Consider the following 9,543-nt stretch of genomic DNA (forward strand, 5'->3'; position numbering starts at 1 on the left):
AGGTACCCTATGAGGTGGGTCAGGGCATACTCAGGTCTAAAATACTCCTTGAGTTCTCTGTATCAGCACGAATGGGTCCACAGCAGGGCGGCCTGTGTGGCCAGCGACCTTTTGGTAACGTTGTGCTCATGGCTTCCGGCCGGACTGCTGTGGGCTTGCTGTGGCCTTGTGGAAGCACAAGGAGGGGCAATAACACACCTGAGGGGCCATAAATAGTAAATAGCCCGACTGCCTCCGACACAGGCTTTGACCTGGCTGTGAAAAAGCCCCTGGGAGTCTCGGCTTCCTCATCTGTGGGGGGCTGGTAGGGGCGGGGGCCTTTCCGGTGCTGGGGCCTTTCCGGTGCTGGGAGTTGAACCAGCACAAGCCTGGCTCAGGAGCTAATGGGCATGTCCCCTAGAAGTCTACTGGCCTCCTGGGTGGTAACTCAGGCCAGGGACACAGAATGACAGGGGACAAGCTGGGCCCAAGAACAAAGCCCGGGGCCCCGCTGGTGGGGCAACCCCATGTGGAGTGTGGTCACTTCACTTGCCTGCATGGTCCTCTGCCGTGGTCCTGTTCCTGTGGGCTCCACCTGCAATCTCAGAGAGAGCTGGTGGCAGGTGAAAAGTAAAGGAACATTTGAATAAATGGTCCACCGCAGGGTGACAGGCAGACCTAGTTTGTTATCCCTCTAGCAGAGGGGAACACCAAGGAGGGAGAGAGAAGTGTTCTCCAATTCAGAATATCTCAAAGGCTGCAGTGGATCAGCCTCAGACCTGGGAAGCCCCAGGGCGGCCGGCAAGACAAGCGGCTCCCAGCAGGCCACACGGAGAGGGCCCCTAGCAAAAAGGGGAACAAATGGCGGATGCCCGCAGCGCTGGCTGCACTCGCACTCCCTGGAGACCCCAGATCTGCCTCAGTGCCAAGAGGAGGCAGGACCTTACGAGGTAAGCAGGGAGGCACAGCAGGGATGCCTGAGGACACAGTGAGCTCGGGAATGGCACCTTCTGAAACCAGAGCAAGTTTGGGGTATTGCCACATTCTAGAAAAGCAGAATGAGGAAGAACATGGGGTGGAGAGTGAAGAAAACAAACAAGAGCAACATGTAGGCTCAGCTTCTGAGGGGAGGCTGGAAGGAAACCAGACCCTTTCACAAACTGTCACGTAACTGGTGGAGTTCCCATTTTGTCGATGGTAAAACAGAAACGCTGAGAGCTTAGACAGCATGTCCAAGATGACACAGTATGCTATAGACACAGGATTTGAATGAGATGTTTGGCTGTAAAGTCTATGTCCTTTCTCCCATACCACCTTCACACTTTGGCCTAGAGCTGACCCTGCATATCAAAAAGGCTTCTAGAACCTGCTGTTATGGGGCCAAGCCTCCGAGAGTGCACAATGACTTAAAATGTCTTTGAACACCATGATCAAAGTCATCTCCAGTGTGGGTGGCTCTGAGTGGCAGCCAGAAGCCAGGAATCGAGCAGAAGGTGACTCCAGGAGGGGGTACCTGGGAAGCTTAATTTACTCTCTGATAACCCCTCAGTGATACCTACACATTAATACTGAGTGACACCAGGGGGTTTCCTGGCTTTAATTTAAGACTCAAGGTAGATTGACTAAAGAAGCAGCAGAGCAGCTCAGTCATGTGTCTATTAGCAAGTAGTTTAATGGTTGTGTCCCAAATTAAAATATTATGCTCCCTAAGAATCACAGCTCGCTCAGCTAGCACACTGACTGGGAACAAAGAAAGAATTACAGACCATCAGACTATGAGAATAATCTCAGAAATTCTGCTCCTGGATTATGGAATGGAGACCCAGGGTTATCAGTTCACTCCCTAAGATTCTGTCTGGCCAGGGTCAAAGTCAGGACTAGAACCTCCAGCTCCCAACTCCTAGTTAGCCCTTAGCACCTGTCCACAGGTCCAGCATAGAAGAGATTTCCTTTGATTTCAGATCTGGACATGGCCTGAGGAAACTCATCCTCACCAACCCCCACCCCTACTGCCGGTCATTTCCTTATTAGATTAGACTATTTTTTTTTTTTAGGAGACACCAGAGTTTGAACCCAGGACCTCATATATGGGAAGCGGGTGCTGAACCACTGAGCTACATCAGCTCCCAATGTGTTTACTGACTTTTCTGGCCTGGGTCGTGGGTCATGCCTTGGGTGGTTGTCAAGTGAACAGGAGGATAATCTTGGCTTTTGTGCTGGGAGGTGCTGGCCTGCGTCCCACCACAACTCCCCATAAAAAGGAGGTTCTCCCAACTAGAAAAGGACACCTACCTTTGTATGTTGGGCAACTACCAAAAATGACAAATATTTCATCCAGATAATGTTGAGTTTTTCTCTTGGGAGACTGCTTAAGACGTTAAATAAGATTGACAACTCTGGAGAAGGAACACTTTGTTTTTGTTTGTTTTGTTTTGTTTTGTTTTTAGAAAATGGTAGAAACAAAACGCTAGGTAGGTTTCCCTTTCAAGAAGGTGTGCTGGTTCCACTTGCACCTGTGGAGGCCAGGAGGCTACATTTGCACTGTATTCCAGGTGGTGATGAGTGGAGCAGAGGAGAGCTCACTCAGACCCTCTATGCCTCCCAGCACCCTTTTCTGCAGGGACTGCCTCTCTTGGGGTGCGGCAAGTTGTGGAAAGGAAGTAGAAGTAGGTTATACCCTGTGGCTCTGATACCCTAAATACAATCCAAGGTGGAGTGGGCAGGAAGAGAGAACCAGCTTCCTGATGTGCAAGACCTGATTTCATTTACCGCTTGAGGAGTTCCATTTGATAGATGGAAAAACTGAGGTACAGAGGGGTTAAAGAACATGTCCAAGGTGACACCTGTCGTTAGGAGGGCCAGAGTCAGGATTTGGACATGGGTTGGTCTACTCCTTGGTCCATGCTGCTGTCTGGCCCCAAACTGCGAGGGAACAACTTTACATCCATTGCAGTCCCTTCTTTATCAAACCTTTGAAGCATCTGGCTTTTTCCTTCTGTAAGAACTATTATGGAAGGAAATGCATGAGAGCAGCTTGATGACACAGCTCCTTGCTGGCTGCCCACATTCAACCCAGGACCCAGCAGCCTTCCCAGCAACCCCATCACAGCTTGCCGAGAAGCTTGGTGCCACCTCCCACTTCCCAATATTCTAGCCGTTGGCTTTTTAGAAAATAGATAAATGGGGCTTTTTCGAAATTAAAAAATTTGTGCATCAAAAATCTTTATCAGGAAAGTAAAAAGACGACTCACAGAATGGAAGAAAATATTTGAAACCACACACCTGACAATGGTCTAATATCTAGAAAAATAAGGAATGCCTGCAACTTACCAACAAAAAAACAAACAACCCAATTTTTTACAAAATAGGAAAAAGACTTGAACAGAAACATCTCCAAAGAAAATGTATACAAATGGCTGATAAACACACGAGAAGATGCTCAAAGTCACCGGCCACTAGAGAAATGCCAATCAAAACCACAATGAGGTATCACCTCACACCCATTAGAACTTTTTTTTTTTTTTAAATGGAGAATAGGGAACCAGACGTGGCTCAACTGATAGAGCATCCACCTACCATATGGAGGGTCCAGGGTTCGATACCCAGGGTCTCCTGACCTGTGTGGTAAGCTGGCCCATGTGCAGCGCTGCCGTGTGCAAGGAGTGCCCTGCCATGCAGGGGTGCCCCCAGGTAGGGGAGCCCCATGTGCAAGGAGTGTACCCCGCAAGGAGAGCCGCCCGGCGTGAAAAAAATGCAGCCCGCCCAGGAGTGGCATCGCACACATGGAGAGCTGACGCCGCAAGATGACGCAACAAAAAAGAGATACAGTTTCCTGGTGCTGCTTGACAATGCAAGTGGACGCAGAAGAACACACAGCGAATGGACACAGATATCAGACAACACGGGGGAAGGGGAAATAAATAAATAAAATAAATTTTTAAAAAAAGAGGAGAATAACAAGTGTTGACAAGGATGCAGAGAAAAGGAACCTTCATGCATTGTTAGTGGGAATGTATAATGGCGCAGCCACTGTAGAAAACAGTTTGGCAGCTCCTCACAAAGTCAAACATAGAATTACCACACGCTCTAGCGATCCCACCAGTAGGTATATACATAAAAGAATGTTGAAAGCAGAGACTTGGCAATGTTCATAGAGGGATTATTCATGACCACCAAAAGGTGGAAGCAACTCAAATGTCCATCAAGAGATGAATGAATAAACAAAATGTGATATATACAGACAATGTGATATATACAGACAATGAAACAATGAAACAGCCATAAAAAGGAATGAAGTTCTAACACACCCTACAACATGGACGAGCCTAAAGACATCATGCTGAGCGAAATAAGCCAGACTCAAAAACACAAACATTGTATAATCTTGCTTATATGAAAGACCTAGAACAAACAGATTCATAGAGACAAATAGTAGATTACAGGTTACCAGGCCTGGGCGTGGCGCAACCAGAGGAAGTTATTGCTTAATGGGTCCAGAGTTTCTTTTTGCGGTGATAAAACAGTTGACATAATGGCTGCTGGTGATAGTAGCCTGATACTTTGAATTAATACCACTGAATTGTAACTTGAAAGTGGTTAAAATGGGAAGTTTTGATTTGCATATATATTACTACAATAGAAAGTAAAAAAAGTATAGATATGCATATCAGTAATTATAGTGTATATATAAATAAAGGCCATCACAATACATGATCTCTCTCATGTCTAGATGTGTCACGCTATTAGTTTTTTAGTGCCATGCTGGTGTGGCTTAGTTCCTCAATTATATATATATATATATTAGAGAATATATATATATATTAGAGAAGTTGTGAGCTTACAAAACAATCCCACATAACGTACAGACTTCCTATACATCACTCCTCCAACAACACCTTGCATTGTTGTGGAATATTTGCGACTGATTATGAAAGAAGATTATCAGACTATTACCACTAACTGAGGTCCATAGCTAACATTTAGTATATTTTTTCCAAATACTCCGTATTATTACCACCATGTATCAATATTGTACATTTGTTATAGTTCATGGGAGAACACTCTCATATTTGTACTGGTAAGCACAGTCCATCTTCTACCACCAGTCACTGACTTTTAAAAAAGATCTTTTTACCTTTTTATAATGAAAATTTCAAACTTGTGCAAAACAGAACTAGTGATACCCATTATGCAGTTTCAATCATTTTACTGACTCAACTTTGACTTCAAGGTAGTCTCACAAAGTTTATTAACATTCCTTGCATCTCTAATTCTACTTAACCGGATTTTTTTCTGTTACAATTCAGTCTTAATTTTACTTTCCTTGTCTCCCCGCCTTCCTTTGAATTAGGTATCTCTAGAAATAATAAATCCTCTTATTCAGTGTATGCATTTTACCACTTTTAGACAGTACTGAGTGACTCCTGAAATATTTTGGAGAATGACATCCATGCAAATGTTTTCTCCTGCAAATCTGTAACTCTGTTTGTCTTTAGTTAATCTCTAGAACCTTCTAATTCAGCTCAGTTTTACCAAGGCCTTGGTTCCCAAGGTCTATGATCTTTGTTGCATTCAGACAGATCCAGAGTTTTTCATTTGCTCCTTGCTGCATTTTCTTTTCAGTTATTATTATTTTTTTTACCACTATAATTATTTGCCATTTAATAGAGCTTGATTGAGCAATCAGGTCAAACCAAAGAGTTTTTCTTTGCAATGGGGTTAAGGTGACCTCTGTGTCCCTAAGTGCCAAGCAATAGGACCTGCCTTGCACAGACTAGATGCTTATTAAAAGCTCGCAGAGAAATCATCATACTTCCTGCTCTAGGTCTGAATACCGCCATCTGTTTTCCAGTGGGCTTACAACTGGGAAGGATAGAGGTAGGATTTTGAAACTCATCAGCCATTAATAAATTGGCTTTGACCTTGGATCTTTTCTGCCAGCTCTCCAGTTGTCTGTTTCTTCATGTGGCCTCTTAGTTCTTTGAGCAGGCCAGGCCTGCTCCTGACTCAGGGCCTTTGCTTGGTTGTCCTCATATCCCCCACAACCACGTGGCTCACTCCTCACCTCGTACAGATCTCAGTTTCTCAGTGAGGCTTATGGCGATCACCACTCTGAAAGGACCCTTCTGTCTCCTTCCTGGCTCTATTTTTAGAGCACTCATCAACTTTTTTTTTTAAAGACATTTTTTTATTTCTCTCCCCTTCTCCCCCCTCCCCTTGTCTGCTCTCTGTGTTCATTCACTGTGTGTTCTTCTGTGTCCATCTGTATTTTTGTCAGTGGCACCGGGAATCTGTGTCTTTTTTTTCTTCTTCTTCTTTATTTTCTTTTAAATGTTACATTAAAAGAATATGAGGTCCCCACATACCCCCACCCCACTCATGCCACCCCTCCCACATCAACAAACTCTTCCATCATTGTGGCACATCCACTGCACCCGGTGAATACATTCAGGAGAACCGCTTCAGCCCATGGACAGTGGTCCACATTGTAGTCCACACTCTCCCCCAGTCCACCCAGTAGGCCATGACAGGACACACAACATCCAGCATCCATCCCTGCAGCACCACCTAGGACAACTCCAAATCCTGAAAATGCCCCACACCATATATCTTCTTCCCTCTCCTGACCATCAGCAGCCACCGTGGCCACCCTCTCCACATTACTACTACAATTTCTTCCCTTACTAATCACAACAGATCCCCAGCAGAACACAAGTAATTCCACTCTAATCCATACTCTATTCCTCTGTCTTGTGGACCTGGGATGGCTATGTCCAGTCCCCCTCTACATCAAGAGGGGGTTTAGAAACTGATGATGCAACTGGAAAATGACCTTATACGGAAGGTTCAATGCGGATCAGCAGAATATCCATGTCTACATAAAATACCATGACTTTAAAATGCTGTTTGACCTAAAGTAAGGGGGAAATGGAAAGGAGAAATGAGTTTATATGGCTACGAGTTTCTAAAAAAGAGTCTGGAGGCTGGCAGAAGGTTTGCCCTCATGCACAACTGAGCAGAGTCAGAGAGACAGATAAAGCAGATACAACCCCCAGATATTGGTTCCTTTGAGGGCTAAAGAGACCCATGGGAGTTATGGTCATGGCCGATGGGGTTAACTACCAGGGCAGATGGCCCCTCTTTGGAAATGGTGTTTATGTGTGATGAATCTGGACTCAGATGGGATCTCCCTTCATAAGACTTTCATGCGAATGTGCTGGAGGTGCAGTTAATGTTGGGGTTTAAGATATATTTAGGGGATTTGAATCTCTGGACTGACAATGTGATAGCCAGATCCTGAGCCTCAACAGACTCCAGCACCTACAATCTGATTTATTGGACTTACCACACTCAGCTAAGATGGAGGTGAAGAAGGACAACCACCACACCATGGAGCCTAGAGTGATTACAACTGAAAATGGGAGGATTGCATCCAGCATCCAGGTGGAATCTGAGCCTCCTCTTGACATAAAGGTGCAATGGACACAACCAATCCAGTGTCCACATAGAAGAGGTGGCATTGGATTGGGAAAAGTGGACATAATGGACAAAGGGTATGGGGAAAGGCAGGAAGAGATGAGAGGTGGAGGCATCTTCGGGACATGGAGCTGCCCTGGATGGTGCTTCAGAGGTAATCACCGGACATTGTAAATCCTCACAGGGCCTACATGATGGAATAGAGGAGAGTATGGGCCATGATGTGAACCAATGTATATGAGGTGCAGAGGTGCCCAAAGATGTACTTACCAAATCCAATGGATGTGTCATGATGATGGGAACGAGTGTTGTTGGGGGGGGGGAGAGGGGGGGTGGGGGGGTGGGGTTGAATGGGACCTCACATATATATTTTTAATGTAATATTATTACAAAGTCAATAAAAAATAAAAAAATTAAAAAAAAAAAATTTAAAAATGCAAAAAAAAAAAAAAAAAAAAAAAAAAAAAGAGGGGGTTTAGATTCCACATGGATGATGGATGCAATTCTGCTTGCAGCTGTAGGCACTTTTTATTGCGTCATCTTGCTGTGTCAGCTCTCTATGTGTGTGGCGCCAATCCTGGGCAGGCTGTGCTCTTCTGCACAGGGCGACTCAATGCGGGGCACACTCCTTGCACGTGGGGCTCCCCTATGTGGGAGACACCTCTGTGTGGCACGGCACTCCTTGCGCACAGCAGTGCAGTGCAAGGGTCAGCTCACCACATGGGCCAGGAGGCCCTAGGTTCGAACTCTGGTAGATGGATGCGCTATCAGTTGAGCCACGTTTCAACTTTTAACATACTGTTTTATTTTCCTAGGCTGCTCAGGCAAAAATCCTGCAAAGGTATGGGTAAACAATGGGGATTTAATGGCTCACAGTTTTGAGGCTGAGAAATGTCCAAATCAAGGCATCATCAAGGCGATACTTTCTCCCCGAAGGCTATGGCATCTGGGGCTGGCTGCTGGTGATCCTTGGTCCTTGGTGCCTCTGTCACATGGCAATGCACATGGCAGCCTCTCTTGGCCTCTCTGTTCTCTTCTGGGTTTCTATGAATTTCAGCCTCTTACTCCCTGTGGATTTCTCTCTCTCTCTCTTTCATTCTGCTTATAAAGGACTGAGGTGGGTCATGCATTAACTGAAGGAACCTCATCAAAAAATCTTACTTGCAATGAGTTCATGTCCACAGGAATGGATTAAGTTTAAGAACCTGTTTTTCTGGGGGTACATATAGCTGCAAAGTACCACACGCACTATGTGTCAATATTTTTATGTTTATCATTTGTTTTCTTACTCTAGAACAGAAGCTCTGGAAAGGCAAGGATCTTTGTTTTGTTCACAGATGGGACCCAAATGCTAGCACAGAGGTTGGTACACAGTAGGTGCTCAATAAATATATATCGAATGAAGTAACAAGTGAATGATTTTGTGTCTTATAGAGGTCATTGCTGAGCAAGAATTCCTGAAATGCTTCTCAAAACTTGTCTCTCTTCCTAGCCGGCTCATCTTAGGCAAGGCAAGTTCTCTGAGAGTCAGTTACCCCATCTGAAAAAGCTATGGTTCCATAGCTCATGCCATGTCTTCTTTTACCACACTCGTCACACCTCCAAGTATTTGGTTAATGCCTGGTTTTCCTCCTAGAGGAGAAGTTCCATGAGGTTAGGGACTGTTCACTGTTGTATTCCCACCACCTGACCCTCTGCCCGGCATGTAACAGATGATCAGTATGTTTCTGTTGAACTGACTTGAGTGATACCTACATCATGGGCTAATCTTAAATATGAAAGGAAATAATGTATGTAAGGTGCTTAGAGTAATGGTTACTTCATTAAATGGTAACTGTTATTCTTATAACGTGACCAAGAAAGTAGAACTTGGGTCTGTGAGCCGCAGTTTCCTTATCTGGAAAAATGAGGATAACGATGCCCCATATAAGGATTTAATTAAAGAAGAGACTGTATGAAAATCACTGACATTCAGTGCTGTTTGTCAGTGCCTGGCAAATAGTAGGTCGTCAATAAACAGCAGCTATAAATACAGGAAACTTCCTGTGAATATACCTCCTCTGTCTTTTAGAAAGAACTCTTTTGCTG

The sequence above is a fragment of the Dasypus novemcinctus genome, chromosome 1 (genome assembly GCF_030445035.2).
Source record: "Dasypus novemcinctus isolate mDasNov1 chromosome 1, mDasNov1.1.hap2, whole genome shotgun sequence".
Taxonomy (NCBI): domain Eukaryota; kingdom Metazoa; phylum Chordata; class Mammalia; order Cingulata; family Dasypodidae; genus Dasypus; species Dasypus novemcinctus.